This window comes from Protopterus annectens, chromosome 3.part0 (assembly GCF_019279795.1).
Source record: "Protopterus annectens isolate FY-2018-M chromosome 3.part0, PAN1.0, whole genome shotgun sequence".
NCBI classification, from domain to species: domain Eukaryota; kingdom Metazoa; phylum Chordata; order Ceratodontiformes; family Protopteridae; genus Protopterus; species Protopterus annectens.
This window is the reverse complement of record NC_056731.1, coordinates 1,917,763,707-1,917,781,478: the sequence shown is the minus strand read 5'-3', so window position 1 is coordinate 1,917,781,478 and position 17,772 is coordinate 1,917,763,707. Positions and strand designations below refer to the sequence as shown.

Genomic DNA, 17,772 nt, shown 5'->3' with positions numbered 1-17,772 from the left:
TTTTGAGCGAAAGCTGGACATAAAACCAACCAACTTGCCAAACATGAACTGAGAATTGCTACACTTAATGTAGGTTCACTGACAGGATGCAGCTTGGAAGTGGATGACATGATGATACGGAGGAGGAGGCTGGACATCCTATGTATCCAAGAGATGAGATGGAAGGGCGTGCAGCAAAGCCACTTGGCTTGGGATCCAGAGTCTACTACTCAAGTGGAGGGCAGGCTAGAAATGGTGTAGGAATTGTGGTGAGAGAGAGGCTGCAGAAGGCAGTAAGGGATATAATCAGAATTAATGACAGACTCATGGCAGTCATACTCCAGTGTATTGATAGGGCTGTATTCATAATCTCAGCCTATATCCCACAGCAGGGTTGTGATAGTGAGGAAGTTGTAAAATGTACTAGTTAAAGCAGGACAACATAAACTGGTGTTGATACTGGGTGACTTGAATGCACATATCAGGACAGACAGAACAGGATATAAGGACTGCCTGGGTCCACATGGGTGGGGCAACAGGAATAAAGAAGGAGAAGCCATTCTAGACTTCTGTCTGGCAAATGGCTTGATAATAGCCAACACATGGTTCAGCAAGAGAGACAGTCACAAGATCACGTACAAGAGTAGTCAACATGCAACTCAGGTAGACTTCCTCCTAGTAAGGAAAAGGTACTGGGGTAGAATCCATGATTGCAGAGTCATCCCCAGTGAAACAGTCGTCTCACAGCATAAACCACTCAGCTGCAAGCAGTAGTCAGAGAAGGCTCTAAGGTCAACAGAGACCAGGCTGAAGACCTGGAAGTTGACTAGAGAGAAAGTACAACTGTTCAAGGAACTACTCAGGGCTCTAGCACCCCAAGAAGAGGAGGAAATAGGTGGAGTAGAAGAAGAATGGCAGCGCCAAAAAACAGCATATGTTAGGACTACAAAAAAGATATGTGGCCAAGCCAGGTATGGAAATAAGGTACATAAGGAAAACTTGTGGTGGAATGTAGAAGTCCAGAAAGTCATCAGAAGAAAGAAAGGAGTGCATTAAGAAGTGGGAGATAGAAAAAACTGACCAGGCTAGGAAGGACTACTGGTTGGCTAGGAAAGACGCTAAGAAAGAAGTTGCAATGGTAAAGAATAGGGCATCGGAGGCAGTGTACCAGCTTCTGGAAAGTGAGGGACACAAAGAAATTATATCAGGTTACAAGGCAAAGACAGAAAGATAAAGAAGATAATCAGACACCCTTCATAAGAGATGCCAGCAACAACCTGCTCACCAGTACAGAGGATATCAAAGGCAGATGGAAGGAGTATTTCCATCAGCTTCTGAATGAAGAAATCCCCACAAAAGCTGTACTTCCCCAGAAACAGCCTACGATAAGAGAAGAAGAGGAGCCCACCCTAGAAGAAGTAAGAACGGCACTAAAGAAGATGAAGTCAGGGAAAGCAGCAAGCTCAGATGAGGTCATACCAGGTATGATAAAGATGCTGGGTGAGATAGGGGAGAAATGGCTCCTGAGGACACTAATAGCATTGTGGAGAGAAAGATGTATCCCAGATGACTGGAGAATAAGCATACTTGTGCAAGTGTACAAGAACAAAGGGGACATCCACAACTGTGGGCAGTACAGAGGCATCAAACTCCTATCACATTGCCTGAAAGTTCTGGAGAGGGTGATTGATAAATGGATATGCAGAGCAGTAGAATGTAAGATGGTAGATGAGCAGTTTGGATTCAGATAAGGATGCAGCACAATTGACCCGATATTTGCATTGAGACAGATACTTGAGAAGAAGTTAAGAGATGAGGAGAGAATCCAGCTGGACATTCTTAGACTTGGAGAAAGCATATGACAAGGTCCCAAGAAAGCTGATCTGGGCAGTACTGTGGTGGTTTGAAGTCCCAGAAACATTGGTAGAATTTAGTGCAGACTATGTACATGGACCCAATGACTGAAGTATGAACATTGTTTGGCCTCACAGAGGGGTTCCCAGTGGGAGTAGGTGTACATCAGGGTTCAGGTCTGAGCCCACTGCTGTTCATACTGGCGATGGACTACATTAGCAAACAGGTTGGGGGGGGGACGGATCAACAAAGCTGCAGTATGCAGATGATGTGGCAGTACATGCAGACTCAGAGCTAGAACTTCAGCAAAGGATAGGAGAATGGAATGCACATCTGAAGACACATGGAATGAAACTAAGCACAGATAAGATGGTGGTAATGGCAGCAAATTGGGGAAATCAGAAGAAGCTGAGAATAGGGATAGAAGGGAAGATAGTGGCACAGGTAAACAGCTTCAAGTATCTGGGAGGGGTAGTTGTTGAGAAGGGTAGTCTGAATGAAGAGGTCAAAGCTAGAATCAGAGAGCTGTAGCCAAGTGGCATAGAGTAGTCTATGTCAGAAGAATGCCAAAGAAGCTCAAAAGTAAGTTGTACAAGACAGTGGTGCGACCAGTACTACTGTATGGTACAGACACCTGGGCAGTAAAGGCAGAACAATTGAAGAAGCTAGAGGTGATGGAAATGAAGTGCCTGAGAAAGGTGGTAGGATGCACACTGTGGGAGAGATGAAGAAATGAGGGCATAAGAGCAGAAGCCAAAGTAGCTCCAATTGCAGAAAAGATCAGAGAGAACAGATTATAGTGGTTTGGGCACGTGTGTAGAAAAGAAGATGACAATGTGATAAGGAAGCTTTGGATAGACAGGAAGAAGGTAAGAGGAAACGAGGACATCCAGCAAAGAGGTGGATGGATTGTGTGAAAAAAGATCTGCGACAGTCAGGCATGAGTGTTGAAGAAGGCAGGAGTGTGGCACTGCACTGAATTGACAGAGTTGGCGACAGTTAACAATGATACCCCAACCCCATGTAGAAAAAATGAGAAAAGGGGGGGCTGATGATGATAATGATTTTAGAGCTACACGTTTAAGGCTCTTATACATAATATAAGCGGAGAGCTCCAATTTAAAGTGGAAAGGGATGATGATGTAGTGGAGGGTATTTAAGAAATAAGGAAATAATGTGATTTTTTGCACAAATGCTTAAGGAGGAGAATAATAACAGTTGTATGTAATATTATAGTCATAAAGTAGCAGAAAGTATACTAAGAAGTACTAAGCCAACACAGGAATGGAGAAAGGAGATTTTGTTAATAGGGATAACTGCAATTGTGGGTACAAAGAATAGAAAGAGGTGGCTGGAATTTCCTGGAGGATTATAGCAAAGGAACCAAGGTAGTGGGAACAGATAAGTAGAGAAAGAATGGTAATTGAATGGAAAGAGGCCAAGAAGACATTTGGATTGCAGGCTAGTGAGTTGTATCAGAGTATAGACAGAGAGAAAGGGACACAGGGAATCCTAAATGACAGACCTGTGCTGATAGAATTTTTAGTGTTCACAAGCGGTTGTTGAATGTAGATCAGAAGCTACTGTTAAAAAAGGGATAATTCGTAGGCCATATAAAATATTGTATGGTGACTATAAGATTTAGTGTGAAGAGGTCAGAAAAGATTGGGAAGAGAGATTAGATATGTAATTTGTAAAGAAACAATGGGAGAACATATGTATGGCTCACAAATATGCAGCAAAATCTAGAAGATTTAGAATTTTTGCCCAGAAGTGTTTACACAGATACTTTTATACCCCAAACAGACTGCAAATAATTTTTCCTCAGGTAGATGGCAAATGCTAGAGGTGTGATGGGGAAGAAAGCGGTAACTGGAAACATGTTATGGGAGTATAAAAAAAGAAATAAAAGACGGCCGGTAACTGTAACATCATGCTTCAGTAAAACAACTTTAATGCTTTTGTCCTACGTACAATGGACTTCTTCAGAATACCCATAACATAATTGTTTTTCTGCACTGTCATGTACTATTAGTACTTGTTGTTCTTCAGACATTTTTTGTGTTATGTTTCTTTAAATTCTGACATTTTAATTGTGTAAGTTATGTGGTTATCAAATGTTATAAAAGAGTGATGTTTGATGTTATGGGTATTATGAAGAAGTCCATTGTACATAGGACGAAAGCGCTAAAGTTGTTTTATTAAAGTATGGTGCTACAGTTACCGGCAATCCTTTCATTTGTTTATCAGTTTTCAGTGTCTTTTGCGGTTTTAACTGTGTTTTGGGAGTATACTGAGCTGGCAGACTTTAAAAATTCCCTTCAGAGTACTCTGTCAGGAATACTGGGTGAGTAAATGAGGGTAACTTACAAAATATTTTTTTTGAGTTGGGATACAGGATCTGAATTGCCTAGATTTAGTAAGGTCTTGTTAACTTTAATTCTGGTGGCTGCCAAAAAAGCAATTACTGGAAAATGGAAATGAAAATTTAAACCAACTGTACATCTTCTTCTTCTTCTTTCGGCTTTTCCCGGTTAGGGGTCGCCACAGCAGATCACCCGTCCGCTCATGATTGGCAGTGGAGTTTTACAGTGTCGAGTTGCCAGCCCGGCACCCAACCTTCCACAGAAGGCACACACATGCACACACTCACACCTAGGGCCAATTTAGTGTGTCCAATCCACCTACTGCATGTCTTTGGGATGTGGGAGGAAACCGGAGCACCCGGAGGAAACCCACATGACCACAGGGAGGACATGCAGACTCCGCACAGAAGGCACCCCAGCCGAGGATCGAACTGGAGAACCTCTTGCTGTAAGGCGACAAACCAACTGTACATGAAGTAGTGAATATTGAAACAGAGATAAAAGAACAAGACGTGGGATCGTAGGAAAAGGGTAGGAGTAAATTACATAGAAAAAATGGAAATTGAGGGAACAATGCATGCAGAAAAATGTTTTGGAAGAAGAATAAGGTTTAAGAAAATGCATGAATTAAATAATTTATGTAATGTTGCTTTGACTGTATGATGTATGTGACTATCATTTTCAAATTTGAACTTGTTAATATTTTTTTATTACTGTTATATAAATGTACGTTTGCTGATAGACCTTGTTCAGATTTTATCCAGCTACTAATTTATTCAGAACTTAAATGCCATCTTTCCAAATAAGCATACAGACTATGCAAAGCTTGAATTACTTTTACTCCATTTTTAAATCTTATTTCCCTATGCATTGCAAAACAAATGCCATAATCCAGTAACCATTGTTCTTTAGTTATCATGAATTAGTCATTGATTGAAATCTCTCTTTCTGAATGGTATTGCCTGTATGTGTTATCAGTATGTGGAGTGCATTATTTTGCTGGATTAGGTTTTTCAGGGAACACTGCAAGCACTCAAGTCCCAAATGCTCAAAGACTACAGTCTTGAAGCCAGGGACCAGAGCCTCTTATAGCTCGGGTAGGCTGCCTCTCCCAGTCACACTCTAACACTTTACGACAAGCAGCTGCCGTAGTTTACCTGAACACATTATTTGAGTTTGTGCAAGGTAAGTGTAGCAACCATGGTTAGGGAGTGGGAGAGGATGGGAGTGTGGATTAGGGTACTAGTCGAGAATTTTAGGTTTATGGGGAGGATTTTAGGGTTAGGGAGTGGTAAACAAGTTCCATGGTTAGGGAGCGGAGGGATTTTAGTTTTAGAGAGCAGGAAGATAGTTTCATGATTAGAGTTAGGGTTCTATGCAAAGTTATAAGATAGGGTGTTGGGAGGGTTAAGTAGTTATGTCAAATCTAGTTAGTGGGAGTTTGAGCTTTTCCCTTTTGAGCAAGTGTGTTGCAAGCTGCTAGCACATGATCACCTGTAGTAGACTGTTTTTATGCTTGCAAAACCTTTCTGATAGCAGCAGCAGATAGAACTATTACTTGAGTTTTATTTGTCATGCTTCTATACAGTTGACTACACATTTTATTGAATTACTTTCATAAGAATAGTAAGTCACAGTTTATGTACATTTACATTTTTCTAGTGAAGCTCTTAAAATGTAACTCATTTGTGGTAACTGTGTCTGTATCTACATCTTGATCTTTTTAAAAGGTTATTTGTGAATTTACTGGCTATCTAAAACAGAAATTGCTTAACCTTGTGTTGTGCATGTTTTTTTGCCTTTGCATAGTGTAATTTTTTTTTTTTTTTTGTAAAAATTAATTTCATAGCTAGTCTTACATGTCTTAGTTTTGAAAACTGTAAGTCTAAGGTCAGGTTTTTCTGATTGCTAGGTTTCAGTAACAGTGTGACATGATTCACTTCTTCCATTTGATATCTGACAGTTGTTATCTGCTGTATTGACTAAATGAGATTTAATAAGTATACATCTGACTGTTCATCATTGGTTATCCCTGTCCTTGTTTTCTCATGAACTGTAGTTTTCTTTTTATTTTATTTTCATTTACTTCAGTGTATGATTGTTAGATTTTACATAATCTGCAGACGATATTTCTCCCTCTCCATGGTTTGTGCCAAGTATTTTCTGCAGCATAAACAAAACAAAGTTATTTACACAAGTTCTTTTAAATAATTATATTTAGCACAATTAAAATATTACGTTTATATGCCTGTTATATCTTTTAAATCTTAATGCCAAGCTAGCTAGCTCCATAGCATAGAGGAATGAAGCCTTGGCTGGGTTCATTTAGTGACCTTGGAGCAGGAGGAGCTGGCGGAAGAAGGGTGGGATTGAGTGTCCAGTGCTGGTGTAGTTAGCCTAGGAGAAAGGTGGGGGTGTATTTCACTCCTTCAGCAGGAGGAATAGTTGTGCTTTAAACACCAAGATGTGCGGTCCATGTAGAGTGAATATGATGATGAGGTGTGCAATATAAGGAGTGCATAGTAGAACAGCTAGGTTTAGTGGATATCCAAAAGCAAGCACCTAGATTGGATAACAAGCATTGCTTCAAGTGTGACATCCAACAGAGGAAGATGTTGGGAGAAAACAGAAAACATCTCCTAACTAAACTATATAACAGGCACAGTTCTTGGCTTCTGCTTCTCTCTCTCTGCTGATATCTTTGGATGCTAGGTAATGGGAAGGATGGACTGATAAATGAGGGGTACTCAGTGATCATAGGTAGGGCAGAGCAAGAGAAAAAAGAGAGACAGAAAATCTGCATGTGCCGGTAGCTGACAAATAAAAGAATACTTTTAAAAATAAGCTACCGTGTTGGGTCTTCCTTTGATCTACATAAACATACACACACAGAGTAGCATTTTTATTATCATGAATTAAGGATTTGAGGTAGTTTGGAAGCAGTTTTTCCTCTAAATGCATTCCAGTAAGGTTTAATATTAATACAGTCATAAAAAATATGATTCCAGTCATCTTCAGAAACTTGGTTGCATCTCCAACATGATCCATTTCTGGAGGAGTTAATCTTGGTTCTTTTTATCTGGTGATAGAAATGCTGTGCGTAAGAATTTCCAATTGAAAATTTTCCAGTACTGTGAACTAGATGTGTACTTTACTGATAATAAAATGTTTGATTTGATTTCTGTTGACAGATGTAGCAAATGTCCTTTAGTGATATGTTGCCAGTAAGATAATTTAGGTGTTGTTTTATAAATTATTAATTCTTTATATACATTTGAAATACCATTCTTCATGTTGTGATTATTATATACATTTCCATATAAGTAGTTTGAGTTTTGGAGTGACTTTAAAGGAAGAATTATTAATTACCATACATAAGTCTTGAGAATACATTAAAATGCTCTGCAAAGTTAACCAGTCTTGAGATGGCATGTCATAAAGTGTTTTTTATCATTTGCATTTTACTTTTGACTCTGTTCAAGAGATGTCCTCTCTCTTTTCAGAGGGGATTCAGTCTTTTCTTGGCTATTTTCTGGCTGCGATGCTAGTCAGTCATTACTTATCAAAGAATATTTGTGGAGCTTCAGAGCCAAATCACGGTGGCCATTGTAGCTATCCCGGTGGCTTATTTTCAGATGTAGAGTGCTCAGTGGTCTTTGAAAATTCAGTAGTCCTAATCCAGTGGCAACTAGTAACTCATGGTATACATACACACACACACACACACACACACACACACACACACACACACACACACTGTTATACATAGTCACACACACACAGATATCCCCATCAGTTACAGTCCCTTGTGTGATGGTGCATACATCAGATCTTTGCGTCGATTAAAATAAATGACAAGCACATAAATAATGACCTAGAAGTATATTTCCGGTTGCTGTTGTGAGAACCATACAGTGCAACCCATTGCACCGCTATGCCCTACCAACCTGTTTAAACAAAGAGTAGCACCCAAAATCAGGAAACATTTTTCAGTATTAATCTTATGTATTTAAAAGTTGCTTGTATAGCAGGTTTTGTATTAGCAAACAATTTCCGAAGGGAGTTGAAGTCTGAAATTCACATGCTTGCCATTATTTAGTGTTTGTAGTCTACAACTTTACCAGAAAGCAACACATTTTGCAATGAGCAGACCACAAATATAGTAAAAAATTAATTGCAACTCCTCTCTGTCCTCTCCACCACTTAGCTTAAGAATCAGAGATAAAAACCCAAAATAAGGATTAGGTCTTAAATTTTCCTCTTATGTGTTTAGAAAATTGCTAGAACTGCAAGCTTTGCATTAGGAAGCATTTTCTGAAGGTATATGTTCTGAAATTCACATACCTCTCATCATTTAGTGACTACAATCTACAACTTGCCAGAAAGCCATTCATTTTACAAGAAACAGAACAAAATACCAAGCAACGTCTTTGCTCAAGAATCCTAGACAAACCCAAAATAATGGAGAAATTATATATATTATTTTGTTTGTTAAACCAAACAAACCCACTGGCAAAGTGTTCCTTTTTGAGGTGACATAGGAGCACTGTCTGGTTAAGTGACTTGCTCAAAGTCGCAAAGTAGGCAGGTGGAGGTGGACGAATTAAAATCCTGTGCTTTTCACTACAGGAACCATTTTAACAGTTTAAAGCCAAAAGTACCAGATAACTCTAGTTAACTTAAAAAGTTAACAAAAGACAGATTTTTGCATCAATATGCATTTGCTAAACACTATGCAATTCTTAATGAGTGGCATTTTTGACTAACTGTAAATCTCATGAGAAAATGAAGAAGTCAGTAAACTTCCTGCAGTTAATATAGAGGAGTAAGAGTGCAATACCTTAATTAGTTGCTTCCTGCGGTCAGGGGTACAGGGTTTGATTCTTTCAAACTCTATTTGTCTCCTGTCTGACTCAGAGGAAGTCAGTTAACCAGACAGTGCTCCTGGAAAGAGTTTGTATTTATTTGGCTAATATAGTAGATAAAAAAGTTATGCATTTTCTGAACATAATCAATACCAAAGGAGTCTTAAACTCTAATAACCAGCATTGTGAAAAGCATTACCAAGACTAATACTGAAATACTGAAATACTAATACTGAAACCAGTACCAATACAGATTCCACTACCCAAAATGTCAACCTACTACCCCAAACTTCTCTTATAAGTTATCCCCCACACATCCAAACCCTCATCCCCTTTACCTTATCATCCAATTAAAACCTTAAACTCTAGTCCAAGGAGCAAGCACTATCTAACACTTATTCATAAGTTTCTAAAGCTAATCCGATTTCAATATAACCTCATTACAAATGGGGACATCCATCCCAACCCTGGCCAGTCTCCACCTGGTGACATTAGTGCCTACATCACCAACCCCATCAATAAACTACCACTTAACAGTTCTACAAATGCTCTCCTGACATTTCACTTGAACATTCGAAGTATAAGTAATAAAATCCCCAACCTGCATGCCCTTTTAGCAGTTCATTCCCCAGACATAATGTGTCTTAAAGAAACCTGGCTTAAACCTACTACTGCCAGTAATGAGGTATTACCACCGGGCTGCAACATACATCGATTAGACCGAACAGTTAAGAAGGGAGGTGGGATAGCAGTTCTTTACAAAAATACATTGTGTTAATAGAGATCCACTTCAACTGCCCCCATTTAATAATGCAGAAATCCTCATTACCAAACTTCAAATTAACAATAATAAGAGTATAAATATTGTCTGTGTCTACATTCCCCCAGGCAATAAAATAAGCACTCTGGCAGATATCCTCCAGTGGTTATCCACTACGTACCCCCAAGAAACCATTGTTCTTGGTGACTTTAACACCGACTGGTGCACCTGCTCAGCTAAATCCCCTGTCACCCATATAAATCTGTTTGGGTTCACACAAATAATAACCTCTCCCACTAGGATTAGTAAACCCACCAACAGGGAAAGCGTCTTAGATTGGGTACTTATCAATAGCCACCCAAGCTTGTATACAGCTGGGACTCTCCCCGATGAGCTAAGTCATCATTCACTAACTTATATTATTAAGCATAAGGCAGAAACCCACCACAAGACTATGTACAAAAGAATCAGAAGTAATAAAAACTCCAATCCTACTAACTTCCTGTATGAACTTAAATTGGTCAACTGGTCAGTCCCAAAAAGTCTACCACTAGATGAAGCCATAACTTTCTTTAACAATAAATTCCTGAACATCCTTGACTCCCATGCTCCTGCACATACTGTAAAGGCTAAATATAATACTGCTCCATGGCTCACAAAAAAAACTAAGATAAAAAATCAAACTTAGAAATATAGCCTGGACCAAATGGCCAACAACTAAAGCCCCCTTCAACCAAGTGAGATATTGTCAACTTAGAAATGATCCAAAAAAAATTTATTTTGCTAGACAAAAAAAACTACTACCAGAACCTCCAAACACCAAAACAGTCCCCAAAAGATTTGGGCAGGTGTTAACCGACTTCTTCATCCAAGGCAATCTACTATCCCAACCTCATCAAACTACACCCATAAATCCCCCGAAACTGTTGCCACTACCTTTAATAACTTTTTCACTAAAACTATTCAATCCTTAGCTAACCAGCTTACTCCCACCCACTCTAACTCTACCACAAACACACTCACTTCACATCCCCCCTTTAACTTCCACCCTGTCTCTACCACCTTTATCCGATCCCTTATCAAAAAACTAAAACTGACCACCCTTTCTGCTGACCTTCTTCCTGCAGAGCCGATGCTATAGCATTCCTCATCTCTATCCTAATCAATAGAACACTAACCGATGGAACTATCTCCTCAATCTGGAAAATATCCTATGTTATTCCCACTCCACAAAGGTGGAAGTTCAACAGAACTGTCCAACTACAGACCCATTGCCTTTCTCTCCCCACTAGCCAAACTAATGGAGAAGTGCATTCATAACCAGCTTATGGACTATCTCATTCAGAACGGTCTGCTTACCAACACTCAGCATGGCTTTAGGCCACATCACAGCACCACCTCTGCCCTCCTTTCTTTTAGAAATACCATATTCCAAAATAGGAACAACAACAGGCTATCTTCAACCCTATTTCTAGACCTTTCGAAGGCCTTTGATATAGTCAGCCACAAATTACTCATCCATTCCCTAAAATTCATCTCCCTAGATAACCATGCTATTCAGTGGTTCCTATCCTTTCTGAATGGCAAACAGGCTGTATTATGGCAGGGCAAATTGTCCACCCTGCTACCTCTCACCCTTGGTGTCCCTCAAGGCTCTATTCTAGGTCCTCTACTCTTTTCTATCTTCATCAACAATCTTCATCCTGCCATCCCTGATGCAGCCTGCATTCAATATGCAGACGATTCTACCCTGATCTGTACGGCCTCCTCCCCTTTAGACCTGCAAACCTTAACACAAAATACATTTAACCAGTTGAAAAATGACTCTCTAATCACTGTCTGTTGTTAAATGCCAACAAAACTGAACTGCTCCTCTTTACTCCCACCAGTAGATCCACCCCATTTTCCTTCTCCATAACATCCAACAACGGTACCTTTATCTCTCCAGATGACCATACTAAGCTTTTAGGAGTAATAGTGGACAATAATCTCAAATTTGATCTGCATATCAATAAAACTTTAAAAACCATTAATAAGAAGCTTGGCTCATTATATAGAAGTAAACCTTTTCTAACTCCCATTAGCTAGGACTGCAGTCACCCGCACACACCTACTCTCTACCCTTCTATATGCCTCCCCCATACTCTCCAGTTTGAGCAAAACTGAACTTAGTAAGCTCTCTCACTCTTACAACCATATTGCCAGGTTTGCCATAGGCTCAACATATAGGACACATCACTGTCAAAACCTCAGTCTTCTTGGGTGACTAGAACTGCCTAGCCTACTTCTGTTCAGTCAGCTTATAGTAGCACATGAAATTCTGTATCACCCTGAAAATACTCTGGCACTCAAAAATATCATAAAGCCATACAGTAATTCAGGGCAACTATGATCATCCAATAAACTGTTGGTCCAAATCCACAAAGCCATTAACTCAGCCGGCGGACTCCCTGTTTGCCAACATCGTTGGAAAAACTTGGAATTCACTTCCATCTAACCTTACCCTCGAACCTTCTTTAAGTCTCTTCAAAAAAGGCGTCAACCAGTATTTTAAAGACCTTCTTTAAGTCTCTTCAAAAAAGGCCTCAAACAGTATTTTAAAGACCTTCTTTAAGTCTCTTCAAAAAAGGCCTCAAACAGTATTTTAAAGAGCACTGGCTTTGTCCCTGTACTAACCATGATTAGTCGCTACTTATTCAATGCCTTATTTAAATTAATATTGTATACATCTCTTGCTCATAATAGCTTGCTGCAACCTGTTGTTTTTGTATACTATTACACACTGTGTATATTGTGAATACCTACTAGAGGGCTTTGTAAATATGTTTGACTCATATCTGTTATGTTCTATCTGTGTTATCTTGAGCTTTTCTCCCCGGGCCTCCGCTGAAAATGGACATATATCCAGTCGGACTATCCAGGTCAACAAATGTAATATAGAGTAATAAATAAATAAATACTGGACTTGAATTTAAAAATGTACACTTTATGGATGTAGACAATGCTGAAGTAGTATGACATTTTAATAATCAGGGCAGTGAAAGTTATTACCTGTAGTACTGGACTTGTAATACCAGGAAATCACACACACACATCTCTGTAGAAACTACACTTTTCGGCATTTCTAGAAAAAAATCCGTATTTCTGCCTTGGCATGTGCTTTGAGCCTGTTATGCCGAGATCCTTCTGTTGTCTACGATTAGTAGGAGCTAAAATGGACCACTACACACCCACACACACACCCCACATACACACACCTCTCCAATAACTATGACTTACTCTTTTGCCATTTTTAAAAATTAATATACACATTTCATTAAAAAAAAAATTGGCATGGATCCTCGTTGTTTGCTCTGAGTATCTCATTCTGGGTTTATGCTACTCTTTCTCTGTTGGGTTGGGAGTTTGGAAGTGGATCACAACAAGCTTCTGTGTTGGTCTTTATTTCATTGATGAAAATACTGGGCTTTACCAGTTCCCTCACTGCCCAGGAAGTCTTTCTCACTGGTATGGTTGGAAGATGTGGGTAGGAACGATGGTTGCTTCTTCTTTATTTTTTCTTTCTTTATTTATTTTTTTTCAGGTCATCAGTCTGAAGACCTTTTTCTTTAGCTATGGTTCTGGAAAATGTGGGGCCCTGTTGCGCCCATTTGGCTTAATCAGCCTAAGGCTGGCCCTTTTCATACTGCTCTGTCTGAGATAAAAATTAATTCTCAGAGATATGGCAAACTTGCTGTTTTAACCAAATTCAAACATATTGCACATTTGTAATTGTGCATTAGAGTTTCAGTCACAAATGACTCACAGTTAAACCTAGCAAACAGTAAAATAATAAAGATTGAATTATTATCAGTTAATGTCAGCTTTGTGATTGCAAGTAAATTGTACAGAGTGAATTATCACAGGGTGGAATTTCTGAAAGAGGTAGTTCAGAATATTTCCCTTGTATGGACAAAACCAGACCTAGATATCTTCACCATCATCACTACTGCAGATTCATATTTGTTCTCCTTTGCCAAACCCTGGGTTTCTTTTTATGGATGTCATGTCCCTGTTGTGGAAAGGGTGGTTTGTCTACTTCTTTCTGCTGCTTCCCCTCTTTTACTAAGGGCTTTTTTCATATCGTGTAGGGTGAGTATGATCAGAATGATCATAGTAATGCTGCTTTGCACTCGCCATATCTGGTTTCATGTTCAGCAGCATTTGTTAGCCTAACCCCTTCCAGGATTTTACAGTCAGGTGGAGTCTTCTGTTCCAGGTTGAAGGTGCTTTGTAACATCTGGATTTATCCTCTTTAGATGATAGTGGATTTTGCAAAAAGGATGGACATGGATGTGGTGAATATGTATTTTAAGAAGAGTAAGGAGCATAGGGGTGACGTACAAGAGTGGAGGAAGATGCACACGGGTGGATTATATCCTATGCAGGAGGGCCAGTCTGAAGGAGATTGGAGACTGTAAAGTGGTGACAGGGGAAGGTGTAGTTAGGCACCATAGAATGGTGGTCTGTAGGATGACGGTGATCAAGAAGAGGACGAGGAGTGTGAGAGCAGTGCCAAGGATTAAATGGTAGAAGTTGAAAAAGAGTGATTGTGAGGTGGAGTTCAGGGAAGAGTTAAGACAGGCACTGGGGGGACAGTGAAGAGTTACCGAATAGCTGGGTAACTACAGCAGAGCTGGTAAGGGAGACAGCTAGAAAGATGCTTGGTGTGACATCTGGACAGAGAAAAGAGGTCAAGTAGACCTGGTGGTGGAAAGAGGAAGTACAGGAGAGTATACAGAGGAAGAGGCTGGCAAAGAAGAAGTGGGATTGTCAAAGAGATGAAGAAAGTAGTATGTGGAGATGAAGCGTATGGCAAAGCGAGTGGTGGCAAAGGCTAAGGATAAGGCATATGGAGAGTTGTATGAAAGGTTGGACACTAAAGAGGGAGAAAAGGACCTGTACCGATTGGCTAGACAGAGGGACCGAGCTGGGAAAGATGTGCAGCAGGTAAGGGTGATAAAGGATAGTGAGGGAAACATACTCACAAGTGAGGAGAGTGTGTTGAGCAGATGGAAAGAGTACTTTGAGGGGCTGATGAATGAAGAGAATGAGAGAGAGAGAAGATTGCACGATGTGGGGATAGTGAATCAGGAAGTGAAACAGATTACCAAGAGGAAGTGAGGACAGCTATGAAGAGAATGAAGACTGGAAAGGCTGTTGGCCCAGATGACATACCAGTGGAAGCATGGAGGTGCTTAGGAGAAATGGCAGTGGAGTTTTTAACCATATTGTTTAATGAAGTCTTGGAAAGTCAGAGGATCATGGGGGAGTGGTGGAAAAGTGTTTTGGTACCTATCTTTAAGTGTAAGGGTGATGTGCAGAGCTGTAGTAACTACAGAAGGATAGAACTGATCAGTCACAGCTTGAAGTTATGGGAAAGAGTAGTGGAAGAAAGGTTAAGAAGGGAGGTGATGATTAGTGATCAGCAGTATGGTTTCATACCGGGAAAGAGCACTACAGATGCGATGTTTGCTCTGAGAGTGTTGATGGAAAAATATACAGACGGTCAAAAGGAGTTGCATTGTGACTTTGTGGACTTAGAGAAAGCATATGACAGGGTGCCTAGAGAGGAGTTGTGGTATTGTATGAGGAAGTTGCGATTAGCAGAGACGTATGTAAGAGTGGTACAGGATATGTACAAGGGTACTGTGACAGTGATGAGGTCTGCGGTGGGAGTGATGGATGCGTTTAAGGTGGAGGTGGGATTACATCAAGGATCAGCTCTGAGCCCTTTCTTATTTGCAGTGGTGATGGACAGGTTGACAGACAAGATCAGACAGGAGGCCCCATGGACTATGATGTTTAGAAGACATTGATCTGTAGTGAGAGTAGGGACCAGGTTGAGGAGACCCTGGAGAGGTGGAGATATGCTCTAGAGAGGAGAGGAATGAAGGTCAGCAGGAGTAAGACAGAATATATGTGCCTGAATGAGAGGGAGGATAGAGGAATGGTGAGGATGCAAGGAGTAGAGGTGGAGAAGGTGGATGAGTTTAAGTACTTCGGATCAACAGTTCAGAGTAATGGTGAGTGTGGAAAGGAGGTGATGAAGAGAGTACAGCAGGGTGGAATGGGTGGAGAAGAGTGTCAGGAGTGATTTGTGACAGACGGGTACCAGTAAGAGTGAAAGGGAAGGTCTACAAGAGGGTAGTGAGACCAGCTATGTTATATGGGTTGGAGACGGTGGCATTGACAAAAAGGCAGGAGTCAGAGCTGGACATGGCAGAGTTAAAGATGTTAAGATTTGCACTGGGTGTGACAAGGATGGACAGTTTTAGGAATCTGTATATTAGAGGGTCAGCTCAGGTTGGACGGTTTGGAGACAAAGACAGAGAGGCGAGATTGCGTTGGTTTGGACATGTGCTGAGGAGGGATGCTGGGTATATCGGGAAAAGGATGCTAAGGATGAGTTGCCAGGTATGAGGAAAAGAGGAAGGCCTAAGATAAGGTTTTTGGATGTGGTAAGAGAGGACATGCAGGTGGTTGGTGTGACGGAGCAAGATGCAGAGGACAGGAAGAAATGGAAACAGATGATGTGCTGTGGCGACCCCTAATGGGAACAGCTGAAAGAGAGAAAGAGATTGCTGTTTACCCAGCTGCTCAATTTATAGCCGTGTCCAGATTTGGCAGGTCTAAATCAGTGCTACACACCCTGCTTGGTAGAATATGAATTCATGATCAATGTCTGTTATGCAGTAGGACTGAAGTGGTTTGCAGTTCACCTATTTTCTTCTACTTCTACTTTTATTTCAGAAAATATCTTGGAAGAACTGTTCTGTCAGAGTTCATCTGTCATCCAATTTGGCCCTTCATAAATAGAATGAGAATAAATCCATTGTTTGTTCTGAATGGAGATCATAATTTTACTGTACATTCTGTCATTTTTCTTCATTTTAAGCTGATTGTTTCTGTGGGGATGATGACCCTTTCTTGGAAGGTGCCTTTCTTGGTGGCATTCACTTCATCTAAAATAATTTCTCAGTTAAAAGCACCTTGACATGAAGGAACTTTCCTTACCATCCATAAGGATACAAACTTAATTTGTAGTAACTACTTTTTTATTTTGTTATTTATTAATTAATTTTTTTCTAGACCTGATTACAGAATTCACTCTCAGCCACACTGGTTCATGTCCCTATTTACTTTTTAGACACATCTAGTTAAATAAAAAGCTACCTGGGATGTTAGGATATCAAAATTTACTGAGCATGCAGAGATTCTATGCAGTAGATGAAACACACACACATGTACTCTTCCAGGCAAGCAAGGTAGATTATGATTGCCCTGTTAAATCTCTTCTATTAGAAAAATGGGAAAGCCTTAAGGCCTATGAAATCACATTTTAGATTTGGCACTGCTACTTCCTGCATGCACTTCAGGGAAGTCTTTTGAAGGTTATTTTAATGATATTTGTAAAGTAAATGAATAGATGACTTCTCATATTTTTAATTAACAGTAGTGTAAATGTCAAATGTAAGGCAAGAGAAGGCTTTGAGAGGGCTGTTCTCAAATGAGTTGAGCAGATGGACTCCCTTTGCTGGAAGAAAGTGCTCAGGAATTGAAGATCCACTGTTCAGGAATACCCTGTGTTAAAAGTTCTGGAGTTCTGGTCAATGCCTGTGCAACAGCTCAGGTAGTGTGCTGTTGGAGCTGGCAAGGGAAAGGGAATAGTGAACTGGAATTGCTGACCTGTTTTTCTTCAGGAGAAGGGTGTGGGGGCCCCATTACAGTGAAGCACAGCAATACAGAATGTAGAGTCGCCAGTCCACAGTGGAGAATAGACACCACACAGTAGTGCTGGCTTCAGAACATTGCTGGCAGTGGGTTGCAGCCCTTTTTGATGCCTTCTCCATGCTGAATCCTGAATGTCTTGTTGAGCAAGCACTGTGGGATTAGGGCCAAAGTAAAA

General features: G+C 40.3%; 1 protein-coding gene across 1 annotated transcript in view; it reads left to right on the top strand.

The window, feature by feature from the left end:
- The window catches only part of NBEAL2 (neurobeachin like 2), a 3,059,867-nt gene that overhangs the window by 2,394,724 nt on the left and 647,371 nt on the right, over nt 1–17,772 (top strand). The window lies entirely within an intron of this gene.